The sequence below is a fragment of the Trachurus japonicus genome, chromosome 18 (genome assembly GCF_045865225.1).
Source record: "Trachurus japonicus isolate A0001 chromosome 18, Traja_1.0".
Taxonomy (NCBI): Eukaryota; Metazoa; Chordata; class Actinopteri; order Carangiformes; family Carangidae; genus Trachurus; species Trachurus japonicus.
In genome coordinates, this window is record NC_140924.1 from 1973073 (window position 1) to 1986294 (window position 13222).

Here is a 13222-nt window from a genome sequence, read left to right on the forward strand (position 1 = left end):
CTTTAGCTCCCACATAAAACATGTGACTAGGACCGCCTTCTTCCATCTGCGCAGTATCACTAAGATTAGGAATATCCTCTCCCAGAGTGATGCTGAGAAACTAGTGCATGCATTTATCACTTCTAGGCTAGACTACTGCAACTCTCTCCTGTCAGGATGTCCGAAAAACTCTCTAAAGAGTCTCCAGCTGGTCCAGAATGCCACAGCAAGGGTTTTGACAGGAGTTAGGAAGAGAGAGCACATCTCTCCCACCTTAGCTTCTCTCCACTGGCTTCCTGTAGGATTTAGAATAGACTTCAAAATCCTTCTGCTGACTTATAAGGCTCTTAATGATAAAGCTCCAACCTATCTGAAAGAACTAATCATTCCTTACTGTCCTACCAGAGCACTCCGCTCCCAGAACGCAGGTCTGTTAGTGACTCCCAGTATCTCTAAAAACAGACTGGGAGGTAGAGCCTTCAGTTACCGGGCTCCTTTACTGTGGAACCAGCTCTCTCCATGGGTCAAAGAGGCAGACACTCTTAACTACATTTAAGTCTAGACTTAAGACCTTCCTTTATGACAGGGCTTTTAGTTAGGGCTGGTTCAGGTAGCTCTGAACCGTTTTATAGCTACGCTGCTATAGGCTTAGACTGCTGGGGACACATCTGGTTACACAGAGCCCTCTCCTCCTCCCCTCCTCTCCTCTCCTCTCCTCTCCTCTCCTCTCCTCTCCTCTCCTCAGTATATTTTTGAACTGTCATTTTCTGTTGTACTTTGTAGTTTGGCCTTGGTGTCTCGCACTCTCTCTGTGTTTCCGCAGATCCACCGGAGCTCCATCTCTCTGCACCAGCCGCCGCCTGCATCGCCCCCCTCCCTCCCCTTCCCCTGCTGTTAGACCGGCCTCCCCTTCCTTCCCATGGACCAGTCTGCCACCCAGTCCTCCCATCGAGCTGACCGGCTCCCCCCCCCCCGCCCCCTCCCCTCACCAGAGACTGCCTTCATCAACTCCTGCTAACATTTCCATATTTCGCACATTCTGTGAGGCGGCACGGTGGCCGCCCAGGGCCTTTCTGTGTGGAGTTTGCATGTTCTCCCCGTGTCTGCGTGGGTTTCCTCCGGGTGCTCCGGTTTCCCCCACCACTAAAAACATGTCGGCTAGGTTAATCCTCCAGTCAGCGCCCCTGACCAAAGGCACTGGCTCATAATCTGGAGTTGGTCCCCGGGCGCCGCACGGTGGCTGCCCACTGCTCCTCAGGGATGGGTTAAATGCAGAGAAAGAATTTCACTGTACTAGCTGTATATGTGACTAATAAAGTACCTTTATGTAACCAGGTGTAAGAAACACACAGTTAACTTAGTACAATAAAAGAAGAGAGACTGTTTACTTTAATTATCTTTATTTAGTTTGTATCGCCAAAGTGTTAGTTTTCCTACTGCATTTGAATGCACCGCTCAACTCGCATGGTTCCACGTGGGGTACCTAGTTCTCAGCAGCCAATCAGAGGCTACGCAGGCCACGCTCAGCCTGTCGGCTCGCAGAGGAAGTGCAGTCGCGCTGCTCTTCCAGTCTTTTCGGATCTCAGCCAGAAAAGCGAGAGCAGCTGCGTGCTAAGGAGAAGAGGAGAAGAGAAAAACAGGAGAAAAACCCGGAGTTTACCTGTGAAAAAGGAAAAAGAGAGTCGGAGCACTTACCCAGTGGAGGTCCGGAGCCAAGTGACTGAACGAAGGAGAGTTCCGTCGGTAAGACGAGTCAATTATCCGATAAAAAAACAGCTTGTTGATGCTTACCGTCGTCGTCCATGCTAATGCTAGCTCTGTGCTTAACAGGCTAACTGCTTGCCTTTCATCCGGAGAGCTGCTACGAGGTTCGGCATCGGCGTGCTCCACCTTGATACACAGAGCAACGGTGAGAAATGTGCTTTCTAGCTGCTCTGGTGCTATTTCCCTCTTGTTTTACCGTGTACTGAAAGAAAGCAGTGGTGATATTAAGGTTATAAGAGTAAATTGAAATGAATAATGGTGCAATAGTTCTGAACATATGCATATTGTGGTTGTTATTTTATGCTGATGTGAATACAATTAAAGGGGAAGTATTTTATTTTCCTTATGCCAATTTAAAGGGAGAAAAAAAGAGTAATTTGATATGTTGTGAATGTGATTAATGTAGTTAACTGAGTTTAAAGTAACTAGAGGGTAATTTTTGGTGCAGATCTCGGACATGAATAGGCCTATAGTGTAAGAGTAAACTAAGCACAATTCTTTAATACCTATTTTGTATGTTAATGGTTACTTACCATAAGTATTATTGAAACTGTTCACATGAACAGGTAAATGTTTGAGCACTTTAATATTTAGTTCTCATAAATGATACACTTAAGATGAACGTTGTACAACTGAGACAGAGATTTGAGAATTGAATAGAGATGAAGATTTATGTCAGAATTAGATGTAATGGTATGCATCTTTTGACATCTGATATCCCTAATGATGCATCTGAGAATGGATAGTGTTGAATGTATTGTGTGACCCTGTCTACAGGTCAGGTTTTTTTAGGAGGACTGAAGAGTCTGAGGTACAGGACAACTTCCTGCTGTAACAGATGGCGAGCCAACTACCCTGAAGAAAAATCAGCACCGAGGAGATATCCACGTACACACTCATTCACACACATAATACACTTACATTACACTACAAGGAACCTTGGAATCAGGTGAACTTGCAAAAACTCTACAACAATAAACCTGCAACAACTCCTTTTTTATTTTAAGGGCCCCAACGGACAATTTTTGGTTTTAGTGTGCACACTACTTTTTTATTTTTCTAACTGTTTGGGTTAATATTTTGCATTTTGTACAAACCAGACAAATTATTTTGCCCACTGTAAAATTATAAGAGTGGCTACTCAATTGTTACTCTTGTGTCTGCCTCATTATTGTTGCTCAATACAGTGGCTCCTCTCGAATTTAGTCTTTTCTGATTCTGGTCCAGGTCTTATCGTTAGTCCAACTTCTTATTATACTGTAATTCACTTTTACACTCCTAAAATTGGTTACATTTACCTTTAAAATGTAAACTGTTTTCTTGTCTGTAACAACATCTATTGCACGTCTGTCCGTCCTGGGTGAGGGATCCCTCCTCTGTTGCTCACCCTGAGGTTTCTCAGATTTTTCCCTGTTAAAAGGGTTTCCATGGAGTTTTTCCTCAGTCGATGTGAGGGTCCAAGGACAGAGGATGTTGTTACGATGCCATGTAAAGCCCTTTGAGACAAACTGTTTGTAAAAACGGGCTATACAAATAAAATTGCCTTGCCTTGCCTTGCCTTGCCTTGCCTTGATAAGGAACTTGGCCACGCCGCGGAAACCAGGGGAAATCCCGTATGATGAACTGGTCGCACTCGTGGGAAACCACCACAATCCCAAACCTTCTGTGATAGTCCAGAGGTTTAAGTTCCATAGCCATTTCAGGAAGCAAGGTCAGTCTGTATCCACCTTTGTTGCTGAGTTACGACAGCTGTCAGAGCATTGGGACTTTGGGACAGTGTTGGATGATATGCTCAGGGACAGACTGGTGTGCGGTATCAATAATGATGCCATTCAGCGCCGCCTGTTGGGGGAAACCCCACCACTGACGTTCAAGAAGGCTCTGGAGATTTCCCATGGTATGGAGATGGCTGCTAATAATGCTAAAGATATCCAAAAAGGAAATGGAGGAGCACAGATAGCAGCAGTGCACCAAGTCAAGAAAGACACTGGTAAGCAGGCAAAGCGTGTGGAATGTTTCCGGTGTGGTGGGGCACACTATGCTAATGACTGTAAATTTAAAGATGCTGTCTGCCATACATGTAACAAAAAAGGTCATTTAGCTAAAAAGTGTAGAGGGTTCAAAGGGAGGGGGAAGCCGGGGCTGGGGAAAATGAATCAGTCTCAGGCAGCCACACACCACCTTGACGAAGAGGCTGAATGCTCCTATAACATGTTTGGGGTGGAAACGGACAATGAACCACCTGAGCCCTATTATGCTACCGTCACTGTCAGAGGGAAGGACATTAAGTTTGAGATTGATTCAGGGGCTACTGCATCCGTCATCAGTGAGGACACCTACAGACGGACGTGGGGGTCTAACCTGCCTCCCCTCAGTCCATCAAAGCTCAAACTCAGGACTTATACAGGCCAGCCCATTCCTCACTTGGGGGTGCTGTATGTGGACATTTCAGCAGGGGGTCAGAAGGCAAACGCCAGGCTGGTGGTTGCTAAGGGCAGCGGCCCCAGTCTGTTGGGCCGTGACTGGCTTCGCAAAATCGGTCTGAACTGGCATGAGATAAAATATGCATGTACAACAGAGGACATTCTGCAGCGGTACAAGGAAGTGTTCAGGGAGGAGCTGGGAACACTTAAGGGGGTTACAGTAAAGCTCCACGTGAACCCTGAGGCTGCGCCTAGATTTTTCAAACCCAGGTCAGTCCCCTACGCCATGAAAGGCAAAGTTGAAGAAGAGCTAGAACGTTTGCAGAAGCTGGGCATAATAGAGCCTGTTCAGTTTTCAAGGTGGGCAGCACCCATTGTGCCAGTTTTGAAGGAGGACAAAACTGCACGGATATGCGGGGACTATAAACTCACCGTCAATCAAGTCTCTAAGCTGGAGGAGTACCCGTTGCCACGCATAGAGGACTTGTTCACAACCCTATCAGGGGGTAAGCTTTTCACAAAGTTTGACATGAGCCAGGCTTATCAGCAGTTGTCGCTTGACGAGGAGTCAAAGGAGTATGTCACCATCAACACGCACAAGGGACTGTTTAAATACAATCGCCTGGTGTTTGGAGTGGCGTCCAGCCCTGCCATTTTCCAACGAACAATGGACACACTGCTGCAGGGGATTCCGCATGTAGCGGTGTACCTGGATGATATTTTGATCACAGGGGCCACAGAGGCGGAGCATCTGGCTAACCTGGAGCAGGTGTTGAGGAGGCTCTCGGAAGCAGGACTGCGGTTAAAGCGCAGCAAATGTGTGTTCCTGACTTCCGGTTATGGCCGCAAGCTAGAAAGTCACATTCAACCCCGCTCCGCTACAATCTTGAACGAATCCTGATAAACTGCAAATTTGAGTTTGAAAGTAAAGGCGGGCGCTAGATACGACGAGGTGATGCCAAATACTGGACAAACGAGCAGGGATAGAGGGAGAACACCGACGCAGGCGAAGTTAACTAACTTCGGGACGCCAAACATGGAGAGCAGAGCTAACGTTAGCAAAGAAGCTAACCGCAACGTAGCAACTGCGGAGCGCTGTGAAAGCAAGCTCTGTGGGGCTAAAGAAGAAATACTCATGGCAATACGCAGCCTCAAGTCCGATTTCTCGACCAGACTGGATGGGATTCTGACGGTTGTCGAAGAAACAAAGAAAGAACTGGTTGACTGCACTGAAAGAATAAAAGAGGCGGAAACACGGCTGTCCACAGTGGAAGACGAGCAGTTTAAGTTAAGAGAGATGGTGCAGACGCTGGAAAAAAGGAACAAATCTCTAGAAGATAAAGTTATCGACATGGAAACACGATCGCGGCTGAATAATCTGAGGTTGGTAAATTTGCCCGAGGGAGCTGAAGTCCCGGATCCCTGTTCGTTTTTGGAAGCCTGGCTACCGGAGGTGCTGGATCTGGCTCCTCTGCGGTGCCCAATAGTGTTGGAAAGGGCGCACCGCGTCGGATCAAGACGAGACACTGAAGAGCCACCGAGAACTCTGATTATGAAGTTTCAGAGTTATAAGCAGAAAATGCTGGTGATGAAAGCAGCCAAGGAAAAGAAAGACGTCCTTTACAAGAACAAGCACGTCAGATTCTACAACGACCTGGCAACTGAGGTGCACAGACAAAGGAAAAAATATGACACAGTGCGCCAGCAGCTGAGAAGCATGGGACTCAGACATGGCATAATACCCCCAGCAAAACTGGTGGTAACCTACAGAGAGCAAACACACACCTTCAATATGCCGACGGAGGCACAGGAGTTCATAAACAAGATCAAAGCAGAACATGGAGGAAATGAATAAAGACGACTGAGTAATAATTACTGTGCGCACAATGTAAGTTAAATCATTTTGTCTACACCATGACCATACACAAAGCAAGAGGGACTGCACCGTGAAAGACTATGGGAATCTCTGATCGCTTTCTAACTGAGCGTTGCTCGCTTTATTTTATTGTGTTTCTATGCCGATATTATAGGTAATGGCAACGTCAGTAGACTAAGCATCTTTAAGAATTTAAGTTTGCATCAATATAGGCCTATTATATTTTACACAGATGTGTTTAATTTTGATCCATATGTGCAACTCTATTAAGTACTGCCCTCAATTTTATTTTATTTATTTATGTAGGCCTACTTATTTGTTTTTTCTTCAATACTGAATTACTTCGATTACAATTCTGAATAATTTACATAGACTGAAGGACACAGTCATTGTATTAAACTCTGGTAATTTACTAAGCTTTATAGGCTACACTCCACGCCCAGGTATGTTTTTTACTTGCATATGTAGCAAGGAGCAAGGAGGGTTGACTTTTTGATGTTTCTTCTTTTTTTCTTTTCTTTTTTTTCTTTTTTTATATTTCATAACAAGAAAGCGGATAGGATTGATCCAGGGATCTATCCATAAGTAGCTGGAAGCAACATAAGCTAGGGGGGAGGCTTCCCATTGAGTTGGGAAATGGGGTCTGTTCTTTATTATGTTTCATTAAGTTCAGTATATGTTCTAATAGTTAAATGTGTTGAGCTTCTCAGTCAGGTCACTTTTATTAAGGGGCCATTGTGGTGTAACATTTGGAATGACTCAAAGGGTAGAACTTAAATGTATATCCTGGAACTGTAGAGGTTTACAAAAAACAAAGAAAATCAAACAAGTGATGAATAAGTTAAGAGACATGGATTCAAAAATTGTCTTTTTACAGGAGACTCACACCCTAAAGGAAGATAATATAAGGATAAGTAGGAGATGGCAAGGAAACATCTATGCAGCGTCATTTACATCACAAGCTAGAGGAGTCATGACTCTCATTCACAATTTAGTACCTTTTCAAGTTTCTGATGTAATTAAGGATAAATATGGAAGATATTTGATTATCCAGGGATCTTTGCTTTCAGTTAACTTGAATTTAGTAAATATTTATGGGCCAAATGCAGATGAACCCAGTTTTTTTACAAATCTATTTCTCACATTGGCATCTCTCCCAGGAGAATATATAATTGCAGGGGACTGGAACTGCACACTGGACCCAATAAAGGACAGATCCACAGGTGTTGACCAAACTCATAATAGAAGTAGAATAATTATAAATAATTTTATTAAAGAGCTGACTCTGTTGGACATATGGAGATACTTAAAACCCAATGATATTGCTTATTCCTGCTATTCTAGTACATTTAAGACATACTCACGTATAGACTATTTTTTGGTATCTGCAACATTGGTTTCTGGAATACAGGATTGTTATTACAGCAGCATATTAATATCAGATCATGGTCCATGTTGTTTGATTTATGTGGACAGGAGTCTTGTAAAGGATCCACCTAGATGGAGTCTAAATAAGAAATGGCTACTTGATGAAAATTTTATTAAATATGTAGGGAATGAGATAGATAATTATTTTAAAGATAACACAAATGAAACAACAGCAGGTATTAAGTGGGATGCTTTCAAAGCCTTTTTAAGGGGACACATAATTAGTTATACCTCATCCAAATCTAGAAAATTGCGGCAAAAGAGACAACAATTAGAATCTAAAATACAAATTCTCCAAGAACAGGTTTTTAGAAATAGAACCCCTGATGTAGAAAAAGAATTAATTCTCTTAAGAGCGGAGTATAATAAATTATCTGCAGATAGGGCAGCCTCAGATATGCTTAGGCTTAATCAAACATTCTATGAAGAAGGGGAAAAGCCTGGTAAACTGTTGGCTTGGCAAATAAAACAGTTAGAAACAAGGAAAACCATTGCTTCAGTTAAGAATAATAACGGGGATACAATAATAGATCCTATTGAAATAAATAAGGAATTTAGAAAATATTATGAAAATTTATACAAATCTCAGGTAGAATATGACCCACAGTCCCAAAATTCATTCTTGAATAAATTGAAATTTCCAACTATCTCTGCTGAATTTGCAGAAGAGCTGGAGGCAGACCTAACAGAGGAGGAAATAGGCATAGCTATTGATGGTATGAAGGCAGGCAAAAGTGCAGGCCCGGATGGATTACCAATTGATCTGTATAAAAAATTTAAATCCAAATTACTGAAACCATTACTAGAAGTGTTTTTAGAAGCATTCCATAGTGGTAGCCTACCAAAATCAATGACTGGTGCTGTAATAACACTGTTGCCAAAACCAGGAAAGCCTAGCAACAGATGTGAAAATATGAGACCTATAAGCTCATTAAACTCTGACCTTAAAATTTTGTGCAAAATTTTAGCAAGAAGGCTCCAAGAAGTATTACCTAGTATAATACATAGGGATCAAAATGGGTTCATTCAAGGACGCCAAGGATTCCATAACGTCAGAAGGGTCCTTAATGTTATTCAAGGTTTGAAAGACCCCTCCGATAAGGCCCTCCTATCTTTAGATGCTGAGAAAGCTTTTGATAAGGTGGAGTGGCCTTATCTCTTTAACATCTTAGGAAGATTTGGATGCGGCAATACATTTTTAAAATGGGTTCAGTTACTGTACTTAAAGCAGATATCAGTGGCACGGCCGTTTCGGCTAATGCTGTGTTCAAGGCAGGCTTTTGAAACCGTAAGTTACAGCTTCAAGTCACAACTACGACTTGGTAGCGTTCCAGGTAACCCGTAGCTCGTGTTTTTACCGTCCTGTTGTCTGTGAAAGTTCCCTATAACGGCCACTCGTAACTTCCGACCCGTGAACTCGTACCAGATCGAACTGGTATGACTTCACAGGAAGGAAAAACACAAAGTACGAGTTTCCTTGAACGCACCATGAGTTAGCAGCCCCCGCCCTTGTCAGGCATCAATTGGTCCTCGTGCTACGTCACCACATTCACGCGCATCCCTTGGCTGCACACACAGCCCTTCATGCCGTTCTCTCCCCTCATTGGATAACACTTGTATCCCACAAGGAAAATTTTCTCCTCGGGTTACAGCAGAGCAGAGTGACAGAGAGACTCGTGTTTAGGCTGAAATACTTCATGTAAGTGATTGCTGACGGAAAATAGGACTATTTAGGACTTATATTAACGAAAACATTCCACTGATATCTGCTTTAAACCCTACAGCAGAAATATTAACAAACAAAAATGTATCAGAGCCAATCACAATTAAAAGAGGATGCCGTCAAGGGTGTCCCCTATCTCCGCTATTATTCACTCTAGCGATCGAGCCATTAGCAATAGCTATACGAACACATACTGAAATAGCTGGAATAACAATAGGTCATACAGAGCATAAATTAGCGTTATATGCAGATGACGTCATTCTGTTTATCTCACACCTTAGTAGAACTATTCCTGTGTTGCTGGAGATAATTAAAACGTTTGGTGGCATCTCAGGATATACAATTAATAACTCCAAGTCCTCAATTTTATTACTTGACGAAAGAGAGAAAGAAAATCCACTCAAGGAAACTTCCCAGTTTAGAGTAGTAGATCAATTTACATATTTGGGAATAGAAATTAGGTCCAAACTACCTCTAATTGTTAAATCTAATTATGATCCATTGACTGAGGAAATAACAGAATCAATTAATAGATGGACATCCCTGCCTTTATCCTTGATTGGTAGAATTAACATTATAAAAATGAATACACTTCCTAAGATATTATATCTATTTCAGAATATTCCTTTGTCTCCACCAGATGGGTTTTTAAAGAAAATAAAAAAGTTATTTACAGGCTTTATATGGCAAAACAACAAAGCTAGAATTAGACTGTCCCTGTTACACCTACCATATAGTAATGGAGGTCTAAAGTGTCCAAATATAACATGGTATTATTGGGCAGTACAATTAAGGACTATTAAATTTTATTTTGCAACAAAGGATGTTCCACAATGGAAAGAAATGGAATCAGAATGTTTGCGTTTGCCTTTACCACAGTATTTTTATTCTGATACATTGCCAAATTTGATGAAAAAAACCACTAACCCGATTGTCAAAAATATGATAAGAGTATGGTTTGAAGTAAAAAAAAAATGTACTAAAGAAACAAGTCCTCTATCTCAGTACACTCCTATTTGGGGAAATCAGTGCTTCCTACCAGGAAGAACAGATGCTGTATTTAGACAGTGGACATTAAAGGGTCTAGAAAAAATTCAGGATCTGTATCTGACTAACTCCGTTAACATGTTATCATTCGAACAAATTAGATATAAATATGACATAGATAAAAAATACTTCTTTAAATTCCTCCAACTTAGAAACTATATTAGGGTGAGCCAAAATAGTCTTTTAACCAAACCCCCAACTTCTGACTTAGAAAAAATTATATCTAAGGACAGTTTAAGTAAAGGTGCTATAGCAGAGCTATATAATTATCTGTTATCAAAATCGGTTGAAAATGCAGATCATAAACGAGAAGCATGGAAGGAAGATCTAGGCACAGATATATCATCAGAGGACTGGCAATATATATGCACTAAAGCTCACACCCAATCAGTCAACACCAGATTTAGACTGTTGCAGTATAAATGGCTGATGGAAATCTATATTACGCCAGTTAAACAATAGGAATATCCCAGATACATGTACAAAATGCACTGAGGCGAAGGGGACATTATTCCATTGTATGTGGCAATGCAGTAAGATAAAATCTTTTTGGGAAGAGGTTAAAAGAGCAATAGAAAAAATGATTTCAAAAAACATTCCAATGGATCCTACATTCTTTATCTTAGGTCTTTACCCAAAAGGTCATAAGTACAGTAAAAGTGAACGAGTAATAATAGGTATGTGTCTTTTACATGCCAAAAGATCCATTGCAATGTTTTGGAAAAAGATCAGCAGACCAAGTGTTACGTATTGGGTGAAACAGATGCTGACAACCTTTCCTTTGGAGAGAGTGACATACATACGAAAAGGAAGGCAAGGCATGTTCGAAGAGATATGGAAACCGTTTAATGTGTTTGTTAATGGTATCGATTTAGCAAATGACAATGAAGAGGAATAAGTAGTCATGTAAACCTTGTAACAGAATTAATGAGTTCAATACCCGCAATTGTATTAAGCCCTTAAATTATGTACAAAATGTATGGCTGAGAAGTGGATGTTTGTGATGTGTATGTAATGTTTGTTTGTTCGGTTTTGTTCTTTCTACAACACTTGTACCATAACAGGTGCCTTCATTAATGGAGCACAGATCTACATATTGATATAACTGCATATGTAATACAAGTGTATGTGTATGTAAGAAAATGTTAATAAATATATTGTTTAAAAAAAAATGTGTGTTCCTGGCATCAAGCATGACCTACCTGGGCCACAGGATCACAGCTGAGGGACTCCACCCAGTGGAGGATAAGGTGAGAGAAAGTGTGTCGCTGAACTCAGATCATTTTTGGGCTTAGTAAATTATTATGGGAAGTTTCTGCCCGACCTGTCAAGAGTCTTAGCCCCACTGTACAAGCTTCTTCATAATGACACTAAGTGGCAGTGGTGTAAGGAGCAAGAGGAGGCTTTTAATGAAGTGAAAGAGCTCCTCCACTCAACAACACTCCTGGTTCACTATGACCCTGATAAAGAGATAATCCTTTCATGTGATGCCTCACCCTACGGGGTCGGGGCCGTCCTGTCACATGTGATGGAGGATGGATCAGAGAAACCGGTTGGTTTTGCTTCACGTACCCTGACAGCAGCGGAGAAGGGCTATTCGCAGCTAGACAAAGAAGGTCTGGCCATCATTTTTGCTGTTAAACGCTTTCATCAGTATCTCTATGGCCGCGCTTTCAAAATCCACACAGACCATAAACCACTGATGAGTCTGTTCAGCGAGACCAAATGCATCCCACCGCTAGCTTCAGCCAGGATACAGCGCTGGGCGCTCACACTGTCAGCCTACCAGTATTCAATAGTGTTCAGAGCAGGTAAAGATAATGCCAACGCTGATGCCCTGAGCCGGCTGCCTTTGTCTGAAACACCTGTCACTACCTATGTGCCTCCAGAGACTGTGTTTTCGATAGAGAGGCTCGCAGAGACACCGATAAGAGCGTCCCAGATCAGACAGTGGACAGAGAGGGACCCTGTCCTGTCACGAGTCAAACTTTTCCTTTTACAAGGCTGGCCCACTGTGGTGGAAGGAGAGGAGCTGAGGCCGTATGCTAAACGCAAAACAGAGCTGAGTCTGCAGGATGGGTGCATCTTCTGGGGGGCAAGGGTCGTTGTGCCCCCACCAGGCCGTACACAGATTGTTGAAGAATTACACGAGACGCATCCAGGTGTATCTCGGATGAAAAGCCTGGCAAGATCCTATATTTGGTGGCCAAGACTGGATCAGGATCTGGAGAACAAGGTGAATACATGCACGCAGTGTCAGACCAATCAGAACATGCCTCCACCTGCTCCTTTGCACCCATGGGAGTGGCCTGACCGCCCGTGGTCTAGGTTACATTTGGACTTTGCTGGGCCGTTTAAGGGACAAATGTTTCTCATAATGGTAGATGCACATTCTAAATGGATTGAGGCCCACATCATGAGCAATATCACAGTGCCCACAACCATTGACAAGCTCAGGCAAGTGTTTGCTGTCCATGGTTTGCCGGACACACTGGTCACTGATAATGGCCCGACATTCACAAGTGAGCTGTTCAGTGAATTCATGCACCAGAATGGCATATAGCACGTTCGGACAGCTCCTTTTCACCCAGCCTCGAATGGCTTGGCGGAGAGGGCTGTGCAGACCGTGAAGGAGGGCTTGAAGAGGATGGCAGGAGATTCACTCAGCACTCAGCTTTCACGGTTCCTGTTCAAGTATCGCCTCACACCACAGACCACAACGGGACGCACGCCAGCGGAGCTGCTGATGGGGCGTCGGCCTAAGGCAAGACTGGACCTGCTGCGTCCAGACATGAAAGTGAAAGTGGTGGAGAAGCAGGAAAAACAGAAAGAAAGACATGATCGATGTGCACGAGACAGACAGTTACAACCAAATGACTGTGTTTATGCAAGAAACTTCAGCAGTAGCATCAACCAGCAGTGGCTACCTGGGGTTATTCTCAAGCGGAGCGGCCCGGTGTCTTATGTCGTGAAGCTGACTGA

The 13222-nt window shown here is 42.9% G+C and overlaps 1 protein-coding gene and 1 long non-coding RNA gene across 2 annotated transcripts in view; one reads left to right on the top strand and one right to left on the bottom strand.

Moving 5' to 3' along the window:
- Positions 1-13222, bottom strand: part of LOC146968260 (beta-enolase) — a 471092-nt gene that overhangs the window by 394886 nt on the left and 62984 nt on the right. The gene's annotated exons all lie outside the window — the stretch shown is intronic.
- Positions 1571-2590, top strand: LOC146968277 (uncharacterized). The gene is made up of 3 exons (XR_015034317.1): positions 1571-1722; positions 1810-1888; positions 2521-2590. It is a non-coding gene; the product is annotated as an uncharacterized LOC146968277 (long non-coding RNA).